At 45.4% G+C, this 9,807-nt stretch overlaps 1 long non-coding RNA gene across 1 annotated transcript; it reads left to right on the forward strand.

Moving 5' to 3' along the window:
• Positions 1-4,942: 4,942 nt before the first annotated feature.
• Positions 4,943-6,037, forward strand: LOC110343712. The gene is made up of 2 exons (XR_002386027.2): positions 4,943-5,257; positions 5,800-6,037. It is a non-coding gene; the product is annotated as an uncharacterized LOC110343712 (long non-coding RNA).
• The last annotated feature ends 3,770 nt before the right edge of the window (positions 6,038-9,807 follow it).

A 9,807-nucleotide genomic window follows, 5' to 3' on the forward strand; every position in this document is an offset into this window, starting at 1 on the left:
TCTCTTCATCAACAACCTGTTTGGTCAGTGTTGTCCCTAAGAAATGAAACTTTAATCTGTTACCTGATCAAATAACATCCCATAAACCAATGGTTGTGAATGCTGCCCACACACAGGGATCGCCTAGGAGACCCTTGAACAATACCGATGCCTCGGCCCCACTCCAGAAACTGGGACTTAATTGTTCAGGGAGTCAACAGTTGTAAAAACTCCCCAGCCAGAACTTCAAAAATAAACAAAAAGTGTTCTAAAGGACACCAGCCTCCCAGTTCCCACGTCTGGTAGGTGCTAAGCCAAAGGAAAGTCAGAGACAACTCTTCAGAGGCTTACAGAAAGGCAGATGTAGAGGTTCGGAGGGTGCCAGCCACACCCTGTAGAAAACAAAAACATTTGTCAACTTGTAGCATTAGCCCGCAGGAGCAAGTCTTCAACCATATTGCTCCCATAATGTAGGCCTTCTTTTCTTCCCACAATTCTACGATCTTATCATCTATCAATATTTTAGTAAAATTGGAATTTTTCTGAATTGATCCTAGTTTGCCATCCAAGTCTATCACGTGGCTTTTATTTATTTATTGTTATTTTATGTGCATTGATGCTTTGCCTGTGTGTATGTCTGTGTGAGGGTGCCAGATCCCTGGAACTGGAGTTAAAGACAGTTGTGAGCTGCCATGTGAGTACTGGGAATTGAACCTGGGTCCTCTGTAAAAGCAGCCAGTGTTCTTAACTAATGAGCCATCTCTCCAGGCTCCTATCTCACGGTTTTAATTGCCGCCACAAGATCAATCTATTTTTTTTTTTTTTTTTTTTTTGGTTTTTCAAGACAGCGTTTCTCTGTATTGTTTTGGAGCCGTCCTGGAACTCACTCTGTAGACTTGGCTGGCCTCGAACTCACAGAGATCCACCTGCCTCTGCCTCCCAAGTGCTGGGATTAAAGGTGTGTGCCACCAACGCCTGACTTTTTTTTGGTAAGATCAATCTTAATATTTAACAATTTCCCTGTAATGTTTCCCATAAATAATCACTCTGACAAATTTTATAGCTAGTAAACTCTTTCTCTGTGTCAATCACTCTTCCATGTAGCGGCTCATTTAATCCTCACAACATCTTATGGCCTGACTATCACTATTCTCCCATTTTACAGAGGAGGGAACTGAGGCATGGAAGGTTACTCAGTTTGTGAATGGTAGAGTGGGGATACCACACATCTATTGTGGTTTCAAAGTCCTTGCCACTCTGGAATGCCTCCCATTTATTCTCTCTCTCTCTATGTGTGTACATACATACATACATACATACATACATACATACATACATACATGTAAATATATATATGTATGTATCTGTAAATCAAATACATATTTTGTGTTTGTTTGTTATGAGACAAGGTCTCGCTATATAGGTCTGGCTGTCCTGGAACTCACTATGCAGACCAGGCTGGCCTTGAACTCACAGAAATCCACACTTGCTTCTACCTCCCAAGTGCTGGGATTAAAGGTGTGTGCCACCACTGTTGGGCCAAGATTCATGTCTTTTATTTTATGCATATGAGTGTTTTGCCTGCTGTATGTATGTGCACCATGTGCAATCCTGACGCTTGAGGAAGTTAGAAGAGGTTATTGGGTTCCCTGGAACTGGAGTTACAGACGGTTGCGAACCACTACGTGGGTACTGGGAACTGAACCTGGGTCCTTTGCAGTAGGACCGTCTTTCAAGCCCTGTGACATTCATGCTTTTGATAGATCCAGGGACCATTCTCAGCCTCCAGCTCCCTTTCCTGATTTTTACTGTAGAAGATGGGGAATCAAATACTCACTGTGTCAGCCTCCTCAGGAAGACGTGCTTCTCTGGATAGTAAACATGTCAAAACTCTTGAGATGTGTAGAAATAACAAAGAAAAATATTGTGTGCATACGTTGTGGGGAGAGATAAATATTACTCCCCCTCCTTTATTCAAATGTTGAAATCCCCAACACCGGAGGAAGTGACTGGGCAGATAAGGCCTTTAGACATGTAATTAAGGCTAAGTGAGGTCATCAGCGTGGGCCTCACCCAACAATAACTGGTACCCTCCTGAGAAGAGATTAGGATGCAGATGTACACAGATGAAATACCACGGGAAGCCTTAGGAAGGAGATGGGCATTCACAGACAAGAGAGACCTGAGAAGTCTATCCCACTGACAGCTTCTGACCTTTCAGCCCCCAGAACCAGCAGGAAAAGATCCTGTTGTTGAAGCTACTTGGTCTGTGGTGCTTTGCTGTGGCAGTGTTGGCCTAGTGATACTGTAGGCATACAATAAAATATAACCAGAGGAAAGGCCTCTCTTGCAGAAGGGACATGTAATGCTTGCATTTCACATCTTGTTTGGAAAAATTGTTTTTAAACAATAAAAATATATATTTTTTTAAATTAAGTAGGACGAAAGAAAGGAAGGCATATTTGTCTCTGAGCTGCTCACGTAACACATGTTGCTGGCTGCAGAGTTCACTGTGTCCAGGAGATAATGGTTCAAGGCATTAATTAAAAGCCACCCAGCTAGTGATGGCAATGGTATCAGACAGGAGTTCCCAATGTGCCCTCACAAAGGTGACACAGCCAACAGCCCTGTAATTCAGTCTATAATTGGTTCCATAGTGGCTATTCTTTTCTTTCCCCTCCCTCCTTCCCTCCCTCCCTCCCTCCCTCCCTCCCTCCCTCCCTTCCTTCCTTCCTTTCCTGTATAATAGTCCTGGCTGCGCTAGAACTAGCTCTGTAGACCAGGCTAGCCTTGAACTCACAAGGATTTGCCTGCCTCTGCCTCCTGAATGCTGCTGGAATTAAAGGTGCATGTCATCGCCCAGCATAATGGCTACTTGTCTTAAAGATTTCATTTATGTGTCTGTGTGTGGGTTTGTGCACATGAGTGCCAGGTCCTTGGAAATTCAAAGAAGGTGCAAGATCCCTTGGAACTGGAGTTACAGTCTGTTGTACTCTGCCCAGTGTGGGTGCTGGAACCAAACTGGGGTCCTCTGCAAGAGCAGCACATATGTCAACATCTGAGTCATCTCTCCAGCACCCTATAATGGCCGTTTTTATATTGGTTCTCAACATAATAAAGAGTGCAAGAAAAGGCAATTATATAATGATGGGGAAGTCCTGTGTATATGTCAATAAAGCACTGTTGGCCAATAGGGAAGCAAGATAGGTGGGACTAGGAGTCTAGGAGGATTCTGGGAAATGTAGTGAACTGAGTCATTGTCATGTGATCCCTGGAGAAGAGAACGAAAATCTGTCATTCTCGAAAAGATAAGTCCTTATAAATATATATATATGATTATGGGTCAATAATTAAGTCAGAGCTAGACAATGAGAAACAATAGCAAATGGCCAACAGCTCATAATTAATATAGTGTCCTGAGTGTCATTTGGGGGTTCAGACAGCTCGGCAGGGCCCAGACAGCTGGCGGGGGTGGGGAGGTGTGGGGGGGAACTACACGTTACAGTATAAGACAGGGACCAAATTATACTGTCCACCCTTACCAACAACCTCATACCTGCTTCCCCTGTTAAATACCTATTTATCCTCTCTATTCTTTTTAAAGATTGTTTATTTATTATGTATAAGAGTGTTTTTCAGGGTTTGGGGGTTGTTTTGTTTGTTTTGATTTCTTGAGACAAGGTTTCTCTGTAACCTTGGCTGTCCTGGAATTCTATAGACCAGGCTGACCTCAAACTCAGTGATCTGCCTGACTCTTCCTCCTGAGTGCTGGGATTAAGGGCCTGTACCATCACTGCCCAGCAGAGTGCTTTATGTTTTGACTGCTTATATGTAAGCATACTGTGTGTGTGTGTGTGTGTGTGTGTGTGTGTGTGTGTGTGTGTGTGTGTGTGTGTGTGTGTGTGTGTGTGCGCGCGCGCGCACGCGCGCGCGCCTGGTGCCCTTAGAGGCCAGATGAGGGCAGCAGATCCCGTGGAACTGGAGTTACAGATGGTTATGAGTCACCATGTGGGTGCTGGTACCCAAACCCCAGTTTTCTGCAAAAGTAGCAAGTGCTCTTAGTCGCTGAGTCATCTCTTTAAGCCCAGTATTGGTTTTCTTGTGTAGGTAATGCTTTCCAAGGAGAAAAAGTTGTCCCGCTCCCTTTTAACTTGAAAGTTTGGGGCAAATTTTCCTTGAGAGCTGTCAAATCTTTGATGGCAGCTATACAAATTGGCTCGCAGTCTGAACATGAGCGTTCTACCCTTCATCTCACTTAGCAGCTACAGCACATTAGAAAGTATGTGAATTTTGTCTAGGTCCATCAAGCTTCCAAGACTCTCATTGATTACAGTTAAAAGGGAGGAAGAGGAAAGATAGTAATGAGGTATAAATACGAGTCCTCTCTAAAGAAATAGAGGAAAGAAAAAATCTGTTTGCTGAATTTACAGCTTCCCAAGGTCTGGCCCCGCCTATATTTTAGCCTTCTCTGTTTTCCTTCCACCCCTCACTGGACTTCTCCTCCATAGGTAGAGTAGCTCATCATTCCTCCCAACTCCATGGCTACCGGAGCCCCTTCTGCCCACAGCAGCCACACACACCCTTACTACTCACTTACTCTGTTTCTCCTTCTCCGGACGTCTCTCTAAGTTAGCAGTGACATCTTGCCCGAGTCTGAGTTCTAATGGCACGGGTTCGATTCCCTTCGTCGGGGCACAGTTATCTTGTAACCCCCCCCAACTGTGCTGTGAGCTGCAAAGCAGCAAGCCTGTCACAGGAGGGCAGCTGGGATTCTGCACCGCCTTTAGCACTTGCTGAAGGGTGGCCGGCAGACTGTAGCCAAAGCCCAGCTGGTGGGTAATTAACTGAGTGAACACAGCTCCTGGGGTTAAGGTATGACGCTCAAGAATGGGACACTGAAGGGGAGGAAAACAGCCTTCTGGAGAAGGTTTACGTTTGTGTGGGAATCCCCAAGAGCCTGGATGATGGGGTGGGTGGGTAGGCGTCGGGAAGAGGGAAGGAACATGTACACCGTTGTGAGAGAGCTGCAGCCTGCCGCCTGGCAGGGGAGGAGAAAGGGGCGATGTGTGGCAATAAACTCTCTGTCCTCCACTGAAAATTTCCTAAAGTCTGTGCTGAAGTCCTTGCCTTGTCTAACTGATGATTTCATGGTGGCCCGAAGAGGCGTCCATTAGGGGAAATGACCAGAAAGCGAAGTTGAATGGATGACAACAATGAAAGGAACCAACCACACCGCATAGGGCACTCTTGGAGTGACTGTCTCTAGAGGAAAACGAAAGTGAGTGCGAGTTTTGTGGTAAAGATGTGAGTTTTTAGAATTTGTGCTGGGTTTGGGGGATAGAATAAAGTGGAACTTGTGCTTTCAGGGGCCTGGGACACTGAGATTTCAGGGGATGGTAACTCCGGGGGACGATAAGGGGGCTAAGTTTAGGATTCCATTTGGATGTAGCACTTTAGCACGGTGAAGACACAGGGAAAAAGAAACTATGTGTCTAGTATCACTGAGAACTCCTGAATCCGAGTCATGACTTTCTCTAGCCAGAGGGCGTGCCTTGGCATCTTCAGCTCTCACCCCACTGGCGAGAGTCACCTGAATTTCAAGAACGCCCTGCGAAGGTGGGGGTATAGCCTAATATTTTGTTTCTGCCTGTGGGCTAGAACAGCGCAGTAGGACTAACACAGGAAGTGCTGGGCCTCCTGGCATCAGCAGTGGGAAATTGCACGTGGTCTGGAATCAGGTGACATGTGGTTTTTCTGTTGCTGCTGTAACAAAATTGCAAGGAAGCTGGTGACTTGAAACTCGCATCTTTCATTTTACAGGCGTGGAGGCTTGAAGTCGGTGATGGGGCTCCCAGAACCAGAGACCAAGGCAGCAGCTGAATTACTCCCTTCCCAGAGCCTCTAGAGGATTGTCCTGTCTTGCCCTTTTCTAGCTAAGGAGCTCTCTGACATTTTCCATCATCCTCAAAGTTCTAAGTCTTTGTTTTCTGCCCCTCTTCCTCATTTACGGAGCCTTGGAACTGTATTGGGTTCACTTGATTTAAACTGTGTACTCTCAGTGGAGCCTGGCGGTGACACACAGCTTTGATCCCAGCACTGGGTAGGTAGAGACAGGAGTCTGAGGCCAGTTCCAGGGTAACTAGGGCTACACAGTAAGACTCTGTATCCAAAAAACAACAAAACAACAAAACAAAACAAACAAACAAACAAAAACAACAACAAACAAAACCAGTATAGTCTTATGTAAAAGCCTTTATTTAGTAGGTTATATTCCATATGCAACCTTAATTCTTCTTTGTTATATGATATAACATCTTCACATGTAATCCTCATTAGAAGGTTAGGACAAGGACTGCCCATGTTTGTGTGTTGTGGGGGGGGGGTTTAGTCTGCCTAACATTTAGCAAGATCTTGTTTCATTGTAACTTGTAGAAGAGATGGTTATCTGTGTTTTCTTTCTTTCTCTATCTTTTTCAAGACAAGTTTTCTCTGTGTAACAGCTCTGGCTGTTCTGGAACTTCCTCTATAGACCAGGCTGTCCTGGAACTCACGGAGATCTGCTTGCCTGTACCTCCCAAGTGCTGGGAATAAAGGCGTTTGTTCCCCAACAATGCCCAGCGATTATCTATGGTTTTTTTTGTATTTTTTTTTAGTAAAAAAAATCTTTGCATTCAAAAGAGAAGGATTAACAGTGGTTAAAAATGAAACTTTAAGGCTCAATAAGGAAGCTGGCCATTCTGGTGCGCTCCAACAGTCAGCAAGCAGATGCAGGTGATCTCTGGGAGTCCAAGGCCAGCCTCTAACAGTTTAGTTTACATAGCTAGTTCCAGGGCAGCTGGGGCTATGAGAGAGAGAGAGACAGAGACAGAGACAGAGACAGAGACAGAGACAGAGACAGACAGACAGACAGACAGAGACAGAGACAGAGACAGAGAGAGAGAGAGAGAGAGAGAGAGAGAGAGAGAGAGAGAGAGAGACTCTGAGTGTTGGGCTTCAGATCAGGTATAAAATTTGTTCCAAGACATAGAGAGCTTTGAAAATTTTGGAAGACTAGTACTAGAAGATTAGAAACAGACAAATTATGGAGAGGGTTTCTCTCTCTCTCTCTCTCTCTCTCTCTCTCTCTCTCTCTCTCTCTCTCTCTGTGTGTGTGTGTGTGTGTGTGTGTGTGTGTGTGTGTGTGTGTGCCTGTGCCTGTGCGCTATGCATGCATGTGTGTGTGCAAGTGTGGTCACCTGTGTAGATAGGTGTAGAGGCCACAGGATGAAATCGGCATGCATTCTTCAAATACATCTCTGCCGTTTTTGTTTTGAGTCAAATACATCTTCACCACTTTTGTTTTGAGGCAGGGTCTCTCCGTGAACTTAGTACTTACCTATTTTCTCTGAACTGGCTCAGCAGTAAGAGAATGCAATCTACCATTCCAACACTGTGGCTGTGGTGTGCATTACCAGGCCCAGCTTTTTCTGTGGATGCTGGGGACTCAGGCTCAGGTCCTCACACGTACTCAGTGAGCATTGGACTCATTGGGTTTGTGTCTTAAAGGAACTTTTAAGCTCTAGGTCAGGGAGTTTGGCATCACAGTGCTAACCCATAATAACTCCCACGAGCTTTGCCAAGGCAGACATCATGCATGGATCATCCGTATATTATCAGTAGCATGTTGCAATCGGCTCACGCTCCTTCACAACAGCTGATTGTGCACGCACATCTCTTCCCAACTGCATGCTCAATGATAACATATTGGTAGTTTGTAATCTTCCATGTTGTAAGAAGTACTTTATAGACATCAGGAGACACTATGAACCAGGGCTTTCCCCCCTTTGGCTGTTAAACATTTACCACACAGCACTGCCTGCTCTGCAAGTATCTAGTGCAGTGCCAAGACACAGCAGGTACTAGATAAATGTTTGCTCAAGAAATAATAACTTGAATAAGACACCAAACAAAGTCTCCTATCATAAAATTTGAGGTTAAATAAAGATGTATTAGCTGGATGGTAGCACGACACAAATTTAGAAAAGAAAAAGAAAGACTGATCCAACGTCGTCGGGTTGGAGGGAATTTTCTAAGGGTGGAACAAAGCATTGTTCGGCCCTGTGAATCTTGCACAATTCTTTGCCCTCGTGAGGGAATGAGTGCATTGCACTGCAAAGGAGTTCTCACCATGTGGAATGACAAATAGAATCTAGCAAGATGAAATCTCACAGACACAAGTATAGAGTCCCGCTCTGGGGTTATGTAAGAAGGAAGACAACACAGGTTGTAAGAATAAGAGGGAGTAGGGGGTGAGGATGTAGCCTGGCGACAGATGACAGGTGAAGAAAGACAGAAGCACCGTGCTCAGGTACAGGTGCCACACAGGCGAGCATCCGGGGAGAGCGAGCAGATGCAGAACTTAGGAGGTTGACACCAAGAATCATGTCATGTGGATGAGGACATGACCACGCCCAACTTTAGGAGATACTGTCTACATTGGGGGGGGGCATGTAAAAAGCAACACCCAGAGCAGAGTTGCCTTGAGTCCGCATCCTGAAAAAATACCAGCTCTTGCCCCAGCAGGTATTGCCCTTCAAATGGGAGATGCCCCTGGGAATTATATTTCAGGAAACATCTCAGGACTCCTGAAAAGAATTCCCCTTGCTTGGATGGATGCAGTCAGGGATGGATGCTCAAGTTACCCAGAGGTGCAGTCAGAGATTCTTGTAACAGAAAGACTCCATGAAGGTGTTAGTGGGTGACTTAAGAGACTTGCAACTCTTTAAATATTATTTTCATTTTTAGAGTGTGTGTGTGTGTGTGTGTGTGTGTGCCTGTGCATATGTGCATGCACTCTGTGTGTGTAGTGCTCATGGGAACCAGAAGAGGGAGCTCCCATCACCTGGAACTGGAGGCAGAGGCAATTGCAAACCACCCCATTTGGGTGTAGGAACTGAAGTCTGGTCCTCTGCTGGATCAGCAAGGGCTCTTAATCACTGAGGCATCTTTCCAGACTTCCACCCCTGAACTTCCAACTTCTGAAATTCACTAATATCAGAGATGGCACCTATCACCCAGGGGGCTTCTGCTTGTGCCAGACATTGAGTTAGGTGTTTCACATTCCTGATTGAAGCTAAGGTTCAAAACAACCCAAGAAAGCACATATTGTTATCCTTAATTTAACAGATGAAGAAATGAAGACCCGGAGATTAATTGTTCAGTAAAGAAATGGGGCGAGGGTTTGTACTTGGGAACATATGACTCCTGGATTCTTCTAGAGCACTGGGGATGGGAGGAGTGATGATTCTCCCACCATCCCATCGTGGTTAGCTGTGTGACGCCTGTCAACACCAACACCATAGTCAAGGCGACTTGTGGGAAGAAGTTTTCTGGGAAGGACACAGAACAGTAGCTTCCAGTGCTGTTGTCTGGTCAGTGGGAGTGTCTTACAGTCAAGACATTGTACCCTTCCAGAGCTGAAGACACTGGGGCTGAAGTCCTCCTCCTCTAGGACCAGGGTGGGTAATCTGCAGGATTAGAATCTTACTCTGCTCCATCCCTTGGACTATCATCACAAATTCACAATTCTCTGAGGAGAACAACGCTCACAGAAACACAGACCTTGGCCGAGTCCACCTCTTTAGATGAGTGGATATGAATCACGGTTCTATCTTGCCTCCCCACCATGGCGATTTGATTTGGTCTTGATGGTGATTCTGTGCATTCGCAATCACCCCCAGGATTGCTCACATGGAGTCAGTGTCAGACTGGAGCCAGTTTCTTGGGAGCAGCCTTGTGTAGCTGACGTACTAGGGAATCATGATCTTTGAATCATCCACCCATTACATA

The sequence above is a fragment of the Mesocricetus auratus genome, unplaced genomic scaffold (genome assembly GCF_017639785.1).
Source record: "Mesocricetus auratus isolate SY011 unplaced genomic scaffold, BCM_Maur_2.0 Super-Scaffold_6730, whole genome shotgun sequence".
Taxonomy (NCBI): Eukaryota; Metazoa; Chordata; class Mammalia; order Rodentia; family Cricetidae; genus Mesocricetus; species Mesocricetus auratus.